Raw genomic sequence first — 13,733 nt, forward strand, 5'->3', positions numbered from 1 at the left:
CCCTATCTGTTCTCTCTCACCTCCCACATGCATGTAGCACTTTAAAGACAGAGCAGACATTACAAATCTCAATACACCTAAGCCGCTCTGTGAATATTTCAATGGAGTGAGCCATTCTGTTAAATACATGAGAATATGCATCCTACAACAAAGAGACCTTAAAAGCAGACTATATAGAGAGATTAGCGAACTGGGGTTCATACTCAAATTCAACACACTAACATGGTATGAACAGGGACAACAATTATCTCACGCATTACTACTACTGTCTCTCTTCCTTTGATGTTCGTGCTTATCTCAGATGAGATACTTAACATCCCCCACACCTCACTTACCTCCTTCAGTTCTATGTATTTGATTTGTCAGTTTTTATCGCAATTTTTTTTGGACCTCTGTGCTGTATAACTGAGTCTAGACTGGAAATGCTGTAGATCTGAAGAAGTGGGTCTGTCCAATGAAAGCTCATCACTGAATAAATCATTTTGTTGGTCTTTAAAGTGCTACGTGACCGCTGGTTTGTTTCATTAGAATACAGAGTAACACACCTATCTCTCTGTTAGTCTCCCACACACAGCCACAGTACTCAGTGGCACTCCCTGCTTATTGGGTGCTAGTTTCTATGCAGATTCTATTAGGTGTGTTTCAGCCACTCCTCAGTCTTTTTTATTTCTTAAGGGTCTGTTTACACAATATCTTGCATTCAGTCCCTAATACGCTCAAAACAATGCCCCCCACACCAGCTTTGTCCACTATTGTATTTGGACCTACAAGGTGATACTCCAATTAGGGCCACCAATTGAGGGATAGGCAAAGGGGACAGCTGCCCTAGGGCTTGGTGATTTAAAAGGGCCTGGTGCTCCCAGCCACTGCCACTGCCACTGCCACTGCCACTGCCAGTGCCACTACTGCCTTCCCCCCAACTCCCCCGCCAACACATACCACTTGCTTAGGGGCCGAACAATTCTGTTGGCAGCCTGGATCCCAAGCTGACAAAATAAACAACATGTAACAAATAGAGGCACTGCAAGCCCTGGGGCAAGGTGGGGAAAGAGGGGATGGTTCTTTGCCTCTGAGAGGGTGGGATCAAGGGTGGAAATGGCATGGTCTAGGGCACTCCCCCAACTGCAGCACTGCCCCCTCCCTCCACAGCCATGTGCAGCAGTGATGCCACAGCTCTTCAAAGGGGCCTGGAGCTCCAAGAGAAAGTAAGGAAAGCGGGAGGACACCACATAGTCACCAACAAATGATCTGGGGTGGGCAAAAGATGTAAGCTGGTCAGAAAGATTTGTGCAGATCAGGACCTGTGTAAGTGAGGGGTCCCAGGTGAGGCATCCAGCCTACAACCCTTGGAGTGTAAAGGGACCACAGGTGTAGAGGGGCCAGGCAGGATTAATCTGTTTCAGCAGAGCTCACCCAACTTCAGACATGAACTTGAAAGTGAAACAAAACTCAGGAGTCAGATCACTGTAGAGCAACACCAGATTTGCTGAAACTACTGTAGATCCAGTTACTACCTCACCTTTGGCACACACAGTGAACGCCCTCTCACTAGGGTAAATCAAGAGCAAGTTTCCTAAATTCTCTGGTGTTACACTAGCACACAAACAGTGTGAGATCTGAATCAGGCCCTGTGTGATAATCGATGCACTGCTAGGGTGATGATTTTTCCCCAAAGGGAAATTGGGAAACCTCATGGGAACAGCCCAAGGTTTCCCCTCCCCCGCCCCCCATGTGTGGGACCGACCCAAGCCTTCCCTGTCTCTCACCAGCACAGAAACATTTTGAGGTCTCCCTCACGCCCTTTATGGGAGCAGTCCGAGCTCCTGCCATCCACATGTGTGGGGCCAGCCTCAGGCCCCTCTTTTCCGAGCCTTCACAGGCCTGGTCTGTGACCCTGTGCTACTCAACATCATGGGGTTGGCCTATCAGAGCTTCTCTCCAAGGCCCTCCCTCCCATCGGGGCTGGCAATGTCATTCCCCAACCCCACATTCTTCCATGCCTCATGAAGAACCACATCCCATTTCTTTCGTTTCTTTTTTTGTCAAAACTGTTTTGTCCACTTTTCTATGGCATTCAGCTAGCAAGATCAAATGGGACAAATGCTCAGTTTTGAAAAAAAAAATAAAGTTGGGAAGCTCGGGACAGAGCTTATAAAAGGGACAGTCCTGGCCAGAACAGGACATATGGTCTCTAGTCTCCTTGTTAACACTGCAGCCCACAACCTTTACTAAAAAACCACACTATGTTTGATGATGTGCAACTGTGATTAGAGAAATTACTGTGCTCAACAGTTTTGCTACATATGTATAATGTGTCCACCTATTTCTCTGAATGTGCAAAAATAATTATTTATTGCATTCCCCTCCTGTTAGCTCCATGTAAGCCAAGACAGCTGTGAGAGGAAGAGAGAGAAGAGAGAGAGAGAAAGGCAGAGACAGAGGGAGCTAAATTCTATTCTGGCTCACACATCTTCCTTAGGAGTGCTAAATTTCCAGTGGGGACAAAAAAAAAAAAAGAAAAAAATTTATTGGTGGGTAATCAGAAAAAAAAATCCGAGCATGTGTTTGGTGAACTGTAAGTTCATAACAATATTGTTAACTCATAAATTTAGCAAGTTTGCTCTACTATTCAGTGAGAGACAGTAATCAGAAACTTCCAGGATCCCTCATTCATAGAAGTCTTTTTCAGAGCAGAGCCATAATTTAAGTTTTGCTGAACATCAGCATTTAGTTCCTTAGCAACATTTTATTCCATAACAACATTTTATACCTCTTCATGTGTTCCATTGCCTGCCAACCCTTGTCTGCTCCATAGGGCAAAGGTGGAGCTGGTGGCACCACTATCTTATCTAACTGTAATAATGGAATTATGAGCACTGAAGGGTTATGGAATATCTAGTGTGTAATCATTCAAGCCCTCACTAGGGCCACATCCCATGGGAGCTCAGGGAGACTAGACCTTCAAAGGATCAGGCCCTAGCTATGGTGATGTCTTTTTCTTATAGGACAGCAATAAAGACAAAGAGGAGAGAAAAAGCTTAGGAAAATTAGGAGAGGACCCCAAAATAGATTTGAGAGAGATTGCATGCTGGATCCCAGTAAATTGTTCTCATTGTTCAGAAAGTGGAAGAGTGAGAAAAGATTATTATCAGAATGAAAACAACAAATATGATGGCAATGGGTTTTGCCCACACCCTCAAGTTGCATTAGGGTAATGAAAATTGTTTTAAAAGCAATTTAGCAAAATCCGTGCAAACTCTTGTCTGGAAATAGTCATATGGATTTAAAACTGGGTATGTGGGTTTAGTATGCACCTGTAGATTTACAGAGGAATCATGTGTAAACTGATATAAGGACATCCATACACGGGTTTGCAATTCAATTAAATCAGTTTAAAATATACCTTTTAGTTAAACTTGCCCAAGTTTGAGTTTAGACCAAGCATGGCCTTGGACAATGTTCGGATAAATGTCTGTGCTCGGAGTATAAAACTACCCCATCAGAAAGGGTTACATAACCTTTGTAACCTGTCTGCAATATGCCATCCAACAGAAAGCCAGTTTCTACTGGTATCACTGCCAGTTTGACCCAGATTCTGATTAGTTGCCAAGAAGGAAGAAACTTCATAAACCATTGCTAATCCCCTAAGTAATCCAGTCTCCCCACTTTGCTTTTTGGATGTCACACGTTTGGCTACCATCATCACACCTCTAATCAATTACCATTCATCAGGGAGAACTTGCACTGAGGAATAAAAGACAGAGCTAGGTATTGGATGCCTCGTTGTCACTGCTATCACCCAGGCTATGTCTACACTACAGTATAGCGATCTGTTGACAGAAATTACTGGTGGAAGATATCTTCCAACGAAACATTTGTTGACAGATTGCAGCCACACATGAAAGCAGATGACTCTGTTGATCCACTCTGCCAACAGAGTGTGGCCAGACTGCTTGGCCAACCAGAAGTACAGCAGACAGGGCTGCCTGATGTTCCAGAAGCCATCACTGTCTACAGAGGTCCTCCCAGAGTGCCCACACAGGCTTTTGGTTGACAGATTCTGTTAGGAAAGGTGTTCTGCCTTCTGGTGGAACAGCAGAATGCCGCCAACAGAAGTGATGCATTCTGTCGGTTTACTGTCAACAGAATGCATTTGTAATATGGATGCTCCGTGAGTTTTTTTCAACAAAATGCCAGTTTTGTTGACAAAACTTTCCAGTGTAGACATAGTCCCAGTCTAGTACCTTCTGCCATCAAAACAATTATGTCAGTTACTCAGGCTGTGACCCCTCTTTCTCTATTTGTAATTCAGGGTGCTCCCTCTTCATGACTCCCCTCTCCAGCCAGGTCATCCCACAGACCTTCCAGAGGTAACAACGTCTCTCCAGACCACCTGTCCTGTTGGAATTGCCAATGCTCTTGTGCTTTTTCACAATAGCTAATGGGGAACCCAGACCCACCCTTCACACTGGATTCCAGCCCAGGGACCTATAACAATAAGCCCTGTTTCCTTTGGCTTCTTTCTGTCTAACTTTCTCACGCTTCCTTTCCCCATAGCTCCCGTGGGGTTGTCTCTTCTCCCTTTCCCTCCTTTCTGTTCCTAGAGAGTGACTGGGGTTGCTCTCCTCTCAGCTACTATGTGCTCCTTGTCCCTACCTCTGAGCACTGGAGCTGCGCTGCCAGAGCTGCTCAGCCCCAAGCTGAGCACAGTGGCTCCTCGCAGTGGCTCCACTTGGCGCCCAAGTCCCTGAGCTGCCAAGCCAGCCGCCTGCATGGTTCGAGTCCCGAGAGCTGTGTGGTGTGAGCTGCCTGAGCCAGCCTCCCAAGCCATGAGCCTTTGAAGCAGCCGCCTCTGCTGCCGCCACCACGCTTGTCCCACCAAACGGTGGGGCGTGTGCACAGAGGGCGCTCCACGTGTGCCGGTCTAATGAGCCACATTACGCTGTCCGGTTTGCCACACGCGTTGAATGGACAGTGTATTGGACACACTGGCCTAGAGTGTGTATGTCCTAGGTTTCCCACCCATCACAGGGGACACTGCACAAATTCTGGCGGGTAGGAACCCCTGCCATGAAACCTACATGCAGCAGCAGAAGTACAGAATGAAACTTGCCTGGATCCAGTCAAACAAAAGCTGTAAGAGAGATTACCCTGTAGACCCCATGGCACCTGCAGCCGCAGAGAGATGGTAAGGGAGGGGCCAGGAGTCAGTGGATATGGCCTGCATAATTCGTATGAATAACTCATGTGAAGATTATTCACACCGTTTCATGTAAAGATTGCTCCTACTGTTGGCCTTAGTATGAGCTATCGCAGCTGCAAGACAATTGCAACTGTTTTCAACCTACACGGTCCCTTGATGGAAACCACTGGAAGGTTTCCAGCTCCCAGCCATCATGTCTCTTGGGTATAAACCACTTTCTCCCTTCCCTCCAGCCTTCCTGACTAGGGGATAAAGCTACACAGCTCTCTTCTTACACTGGGTTATTCCCAGCAAGACAGACCAGTGCCTGTGCTTTCCTTTCTTCCTGCAGTGTATATATTACTCCACAGCCTTTCTAAGCAGGCACATTTATTCTTAAAGTGAAGGCATCATAGAGAAAACATTAAAGCAATAGATGTTCCTAGAAACATACTAAAAAGCACCCCAGCTCCAACTTAGAGATCTGATATGTTTTAGTCCTTCTAACCCCACAACTAAGTTTTCTCCAAGATTAGAAGTTCATCCATCTTAGATCCAGAACCTGAATAAAGGCTGGTAAATCATTTCTTTTGTACATCTCAGGCTTCTGATTTTGACTTTCTGTAACAAGAGATCAGCACAAAAAAGCATCTCTTCAGGTTATAGCTTCAAAGCGCTCAGTTTTTGCACAAATGGAGTTGGATATCCCCAGGAACTCCCATTAACACTTATTCTTCACAAATCCATACTTATCTGGCACATTCTTGATATAGTCATACTCCCAGGTCTCACATCACATGGCATCCTCCCCCATCTCTCACAAGAGTGGTTACATACAATCCTGACTTACAGTAACAGATAAACTTAATACAGTGTCAACTGTATATTCCTATAACACTATTCTACTAAACCTCAAGGATATTACAGGCAATTCCCCATCTATCACATAGGTATAGTAGAGTTGCAATCTCTGGATGCCATTCCAGGAAGCTGTTGAAATTGACTCAGAAAATTCAGTGTTTATTAGTAGACTGCAAGCTTGTGTTCTGCTCTGTAGAATCCAAATTAATGATTGAGAGAAAATCTGATAAATAACAAAAACCACATCTGTGTACTATCAAAACAAAAAAGCAGTCAAGTGGCGCTTTAAAGAGTAACAAAATAATTTATTAGGTGATGAGCTTTCATGGGACAGACCCACTTCTTCAGATCCATACCAGAACACACTCAATATTTAAGGGACAGAGAACCAAAAGCAATAATCAAGGTGGACAAATCAGAAAAAAAATTATCAAGGTGAGCAAATCAGAGAGTAGAGGGGCAAAGGGGGGGAAGTCAAGAATTAGATTAAGCCAAGTATGCAAACGAACCCCTATAGTGACCCAGAAAATTCCCATCCCAGTTCAAACCACGAGTTAATGTGTCAAATTTGAATATAAAAGAAAGTTCAGTAGTTTCTCTTTCAAGAGTGTTGTGAAAATTCCTCTTCAGTAACACACAAACTCTTAAGTATGAGGATGCTAAACATTGAATTTGGAGAGGACTTTCCTCCCATAAATGAAGAGGGAGGAGGTGGAGAGGATTATCCTGTCACTAAAGAAACAAGACAGCCTTTTTAGATACATGAACCTGTTTTATCTAAAACTTAGAACATAATCAAGATTAGACTGGCCAGTATTATATAATAGAAAGATCTCTGCTGATGTCACCTGGCTGAAAAAAATTTATGATTGCCTCCACCCATTAGTCAATATATTCTTCTACTTTGCTCCCTTCATCTTCCTTTCCTTACCACCAGTACATCGGTGGATTACTATGCGGAGAGTTTTGCACAGAACATTTAACTGTGGATCCTAGAATGTGGACACTCTGGCTCTTACAATGCATTTTAATTTCATATTCTCTTTCAGTGCCAGATACAAAACGGTAAGTAACGCAGTACTGAATGTATCTTAATTTAGCTATTTTGGATAATGATAAAGGCAAATGTGCATTGTGTCCTTTTAAATGAAGGATATTATTCAAATGAATCTGTTATGTCAAAAATCAGTGTCATTTTGTTCTATTGAAACATGTTTTGTGTTGGCTACTGGCCATAACAAAGTTCTGGAACACTTCTGTATCGTTCCATGGCACTTTTGGAGAGGAGGGACCTTGAACAAATGGTCTACAAAATTAACAGACTCTTTTTGACTGCTAAAAAAACAAAAAAACAGTCATGTAGCACTTTAAAGACTATCAAAATAATTTATTAGGTGACGAGCTTTCGTGGGACAGACCCACTTCTTCAGATCTACAGCCCTACCATACTCAACAGCTCTGGTAGGGCTGTAGATCTGGCAGCTTTTTTGGTTTGATAGATTACAGACAAACACAGCTATCTCTCTGGTACCTTTTGACTGCCGTGAGCTTTAACTACCTGTCTGATTGCCTTTCTAGCCAGATATTTCTGAGATGACTATCTCTATGGCATCTAAATCCTGTACAAGTTAAAGACAGTACTGAGTGCACTCTAATGGTGATATTCTTCCAGTTTGATTGAGGTCCTGGAGTTCATGGCTGGGCAGCTTTGTTTGCTTTGGTTTGTCCATCTTCAGCCTGCATCTTTCCTGCTTAGCTGTAAGGCAGCCTGCTTCAGGAACCATCTTCCAGTTACCTTGCGTTTCCTTACTTAATGCTCCTCTGCTAGAATAGACTAAAGTGAATGCCATTGTTTGCTCCTATTCCTCTGCTTGTTATTGCTCAGAATTTAATGGCAGACAATTTACTGCACATAGTGATGTGTTCACTTGGGGAGAAATTCTCTGCCCCCTTCAGGCTTGAATGGCTTCAAGATGGGGTGCCATGTTGGAGGATGAGAGCAGAATTCTATCACCCACCAGCTAGAGAGTTCCAGAAGAATCAGTCCAGAGCTGCTAAAGTTGCCTTAATGTGTGTGCACTCTATTTCTGTGTGTGCCCCTTTCCCATGCCTATCTATTGGGTGCCGAGTCAATGGATCTGTTAACCGGATATACAGCTTTCCTGCTCCTGCCTTGCTCCAGGCTGGTACCTGAATCCCAGGTTTGGTTTTGGCCCACATCTACTGTGCACTGCACTTCATTATTTCTGTAACACCATCAGGCTTACTTGGTGCCTTGCACATAAATCAAAGAACAGGTCCCTGTTTGGAGGAGCTTTCAGTGTAGTTTAGAAAATAGACAACAAGGTGGTAGAGTGTGTGGGGAAGGTGTAGGAAACTGAGCCTTATCCAGTTATCCCTCATCCCAATCCCTAACCATGAGTGAGGCACCTGCTCCGTCCCTGGCCAGTGGGGAGATAGAGCTGAAGATCAGCCACATAATGAAGATAACTCGCCCCATTTCTGACACAGCCTCACAGCCAATAGGAAGATGCAATGTAACCTTGCGGCACATATATGAGGGGGGCCATGGTTCTGGCAACAAACAAAGACAGTGAACATGCAAGGAAAGGCTATCTGTTCTCCTGGTGCTATCTCTCAGGTGTGAGGGGGCTCTACCTTTCTTTTCACTATGTGTCATTAAAACACTCGTTTTTCTGAAAAAAATTAAAGTCCACTTTGATTTCACTGAGCATTTTCCTTGGCAGGGTGCAGCTAAGAGATCCAATCCATGGCTTTGGAACCTGGGATCCTGGGACAGGTATTTACCTCTCTCTGTGTGTCTCTTTCTTTTTTTAATCATAGGGACAGAAGGGATCGTAAGGCTCATTTAGTCTAAGCCCTGCCAAGATGCAGGATTTGTTGTGTATAAACCATCCAAGACGGATGGCTACTCAGCCTCCTTTTGAAAACCTCCAGGGAAGGAGCTTCCCCAACCTCCCTGTGCAGTTTTTTCCATTGTCCTTCTGGTCTTACAGCAGGGAATTTTTTCCTGTGGTTTAATGTATCACTGCTGCCCAGAAAACGGTATCCTTTAATCCCACTGCATTTCAGGAGTCATCACCAGATGTGATTTTAACAACAACTCGAGACCATTTTGTGACTGGACCCAGCCCTGTAACGTGAACCAAGGAGTCTGGATAAGAACCAAACATGCCACTCCAACTGCTGGAACGGGTCCTGATGGAGACTACCCCAATGGAAGTAGGAGCTCATTTATAACCCTGTTGATTTCCCTCTGGATGTGACATCTGCTGGGCTTTTTCCCCCTCTTTTTTAAAAAATGAGGTTCATTAAGCTTTTAAAAAATGTTACTTCTACCACTAATTTGCTTTTCTAACTTTGCAAAGTGCAAGATTCTCTCACCTTGTCAACCACAGACAAATTAACCTGACCTCCTGGTTTGTTTTTTTTACTATTTCATTTAGTGTAAATTTCAAAATTGCAGTTTTTCATCCTGTTACATGATGAAAATACATGTTGAAATTTCCCACAGGTTGCAAAATCAGAATTTTGCTTGGGTATTGACCAGACATCTTAAAGGTGACCTACGGTGCTGGAGGATGGAAGGTTCAATAGCTAGCACCCTTCCCTCTCAGTCAGCAGGGGGCACGATGTCATCTTTTAGAAGTCACATCCAAAGTTTTGACTAAGTGTGGTCATGGAAAATTCCATAGCATTGCTTGTAAAAGATGGGGCATCTTAACTTTGGCCTCCAGGTTCTATTCAGATCTGGGTAATTTCATTCTGCTACCAGCCACTAGAAACCATAGTCTCTTTCATTTCTTGTCCCTGTCTGTAATGTAGTGATGCTCTATGCTGTTAAATAGTGTCCAAGACCCACTCTAGAAGTGGTTAGCACTTTAATTTTAAATTACACCTGAAAAACACATGGATTGAGCAAGTGATCTGCTCTTTTCACCCTGCAGATGGCTATTTTATTTACCAAGAGGCCAGTAACCTCATCCCATTCGACACCAACAGAATTGTGAGTCCTGTGATTGAGGTTTCTGGAGACATATGCATTGACTTCCAGTACCACATGTCTGGGTCAGAGGACCTGAATGAGCTGAAAGTGATTGTTCAGTATGAGCAAATGGAATCTTTGGTGTGGAGTCGGACGGGAAACCAAAGCTCTTCTTGGATCGATGGCTTCGCCACTGTTTCCTTTCCATCTGAGAGAAGGATAAAGGTGATTACACCAAGAACACACTACTTTGTACAGTATGAAAAGGTTGCCATGTTTTGTCCTGCCCTTTAAAGTTTTAAGGGATTGTTCCAAAACTCAAGAAAATCTTGGTTACATCTTGAGATATAATGATTTTACATAAAATGTAAGTACATTGGAATTATAGTACAATTAAAGTGCTTTTGGTTCCTCTGATTACAACTCCTTCATACCATGTTGACTATATGACTTTGGCACAACAGGTTGGACCTCCCTGGTCCAGTACCCTCAGGACCTAACCGTTCCCGAACAGGGGATTTGCCAGAGCAGACTAGAGGAGGTCCCCTGCCACCAACGTCTCCTGCTGCTGACCTCAGTCCCACAGCCGTGGGCTCTGGCTACAGCCCTGTTGTTGTCAGCTGCATTCTCCAGCTACGGCCTTGCTGCCAGGGCCTCTGGCCCTAGCTGCGGCTCCGGCCCCAGGGCCACGGCCTTGCAGCCATTGGCTGTAGCCTCCAGTCCTGGCCTCAGGTGCAGCTGTGGCTCTAGCATCACAGCCACAGCCTCTGGTCATGGCTCCACTGCTGTGAGCTCTGGCCACAGACCCTGTACCGTGGGCTCTACCCATGACCCCTATGCAGTGGGCTCCAGCTTTGGCTGTGGCTTCAGCCCTGCTGTTGTGGGATCTGGCCACAGCTCCCTTGCTGTGGGCTCGGGCTGTAGTCCCTCTGCTGTGGGCTCTGGCCCTGCTGTCATGAGCTCCAGATGTGGCTCTCCTGCCATGGGCTCCATTTCTGGCTGCAGCCCTGCAGCCCGGATGCTGACCCTGACCAGGCTGCCTGATGCCAGACCATGGATGTTGCAGGACCAGAGAATCCTGGTTTTTAGAGGTACAACCTGTACACATATAAAAAGATGGTGTCACTACACATACAAAATAATGGATTCTCAATAAGTTGTTACCACTCAGAAATATTTTAACAAAAAGCAGTCAAGTAGCACTTTAAAGACTAGCAAAATAGTTTATTAGGTGAGCTTTCATGGGACAGACCCACTTCTTCAGACCATATCCAGACTGGTCTGGCTATGGTCTGAAGAAGTGGGTCTGTCCCACGAAAGCTCACCTAATAAACTATTTTGCTAGTCTTTAAAGTGCTACTTGACTGCTTTTTGTTTTGATAGTGTATAGACTAGCACAGCTTACTCTCTGTTACTAGAAATATTTTAGTATCATTGTGGATGGTTCTCTAAAAATATCCACTCAATGTGTAGCAGCAGGCAAAAGAGCTAACAGAATGTTAGGAACCAGTAGGAAAATAATAGAAAACAAGACAGAAAATACCATATTGCCTCTATATAAATCAGATGCTGTGGGCAGTTATGGTTGCCCCATCTCAAAAAAGATATATTGAAATTGAAAAAGGTGCAGACAATGGCAACAAAATTGATTAAGAGTAGGGAAAATCTTTCATATGAGGAGAAATTAATAAGACTGGGATTTTTTAACTGGGGAAAGAGATGACTAAGGGGGATTGCAATAGAGTTTTATACAATCTTGAGTGGTGTGCAGCAAGTGAACCAGGAAACATTATTTACTCCTTCCCATAACACTAGAAGTAGAGGGGAGAGTCACCTGATTAAATTAATAGGCAAATAGTTTAAAATAAACAAAAGGAAGTTCTTCAGAAAACACACAGCCAATGTGTGAAACTCTTTGCCAGGTGATGTAGTAAAGATTAAAATTATAACAGTCAAAAAGTAACTAAGTATGTTCCTGGAGGATTGGTCCATCCATGGCTATTTGCCAGGATAGGCTGGGATGCAACAAAATGCTTTCAATATGCCTAGCTTCTGTCTCCCGGCGGCTGAGAATAGATGACAGTAGATCACTTAATAACAGCCTGTTCTGTTCATTCTCTCTGATGCACCTGGCACTGTCCACTGTCAGAAGTCAGAATATTGGGGTTAATGGATCATTCCTCTGATCCAGTATGTCCAGTCTTATGCTCTTAAAATTAGGGTGCAAATTCTGTGCAGTTTATGAACCTGGATTCTAAAATGACATGCATTAGGAAACTAGAAAAGATGTGATAATGGGTGATTTAGCCATATTGTTATCTTTCTATCATATAAATTAGTAGTGTCTGTGAAAAAACATAAGCACAGTATATTTAAACCATAATTGGACATGAACTGCATGGTATGTTAAGGCCACGGTCCTATAAAATGTAACCAAAACCTTCTGTGTGCAGAAGCTGTCATGGGACAAGGGAGGAGTTTGGAACAATTCCCATTTTGGCACATTCCTACCTTTGGACTATTTTAAGACAGCAGAAATGGCTTAAAGTATAAATCAGATCATTGAAATCTGAGCAAATTATGTCTTACAAATACTCTGTAACTTGCTGTCTTTTCAGATATTGCTAATCATACAGTTCTGCTGTTGCATCTTGCAAACATCATTTGATTGACACTTATCACACTTACAGATACATTATATATTATTTTATCCTTAATTTGTAAGCTTGGGACCTGAACTGTCTTTTTGTCATGCATTTGGTATGGCACTTAGTATAATGTGGCCCTGGTTTATAACTGGACACTGTAGGCTCTACTGCAAATAACTAATACATATAATGATCATTGCTCTTTCTGGCCCATATCACAAAAGTTCAGATCTTGCTGCCATCTTGGCTAATAGTTTATTTCAGTTTCTCTTTCTTTGTATTAGTGTACCCATCATCTTGGTTTCCCTGTAGAATGCAGGATGTAAGCAGCACTTTACAAACATTTGGCTCTACATTCAGATCTTAACATTGCAACTTGGGCCACTCATACTTTTCATGCTGATACTCGGTCTGCGTTTACATTATGAGATAAATTCAAAAGTCAAGGCTTTAGTTTGATATTAAGACGTGACTGTCTTCACATGTAATACTGTTAACTCGATCTATTGAGCCATAATGCCAATTACAGAATATTGATATTATGGGATGAATTCTATCTCGAATTTAAAATCTTGAATCAAGGCTAGTGTGGAAGCACCAGGCCCTGAATTTGAATTTGTTAGCCTCCAGAAGTGTCTCATATGTATCTCACAAAGCTACACAGTGACTGTCCAAATATGGCCACTTCATTGTGCACTGCTCTCAGGTGTGCAGGAAGAAGGTCAAAGAAAGCCCTTAAAGTTTGGATTAAATTGAGTTTGAATTAAAATTTGAATTGGAATTTAGCAGCCCAGCCCTGCAAATAAAAAGGGTGTCCATTATGAAAAAATCCCTTTGCCCATCACATTGCACTGCATCAGTAGCCATCGCACCGCATTGGTAGCAATTTTTGGAAGCCCTCTTCTGCAATCATGAGCATTCGGGGTAGTGATCTGACTAGAAATTCTCAGGCTCGCAAGACAGCCCCAGCTTCAACCCACCAGGAGATTCTGGATCTCATTGCCATGTGGGGAGACCAGTCAGTCCTGAAGAGACT

This window comes from Carettochelys insculpta, chromosome 10 (genome assembly GCF_033958435.1).
Source record: "Carettochelys insculpta isolate YL-2023 chromosome 10, ASM3395843v1, whole genome shotgun sequence".
Lineage (NCBI taxonomy): Eukaryota > Metazoa > Chordata > Testudines > Carettochelyidae > Carettochelys > Carettochelys insculpta.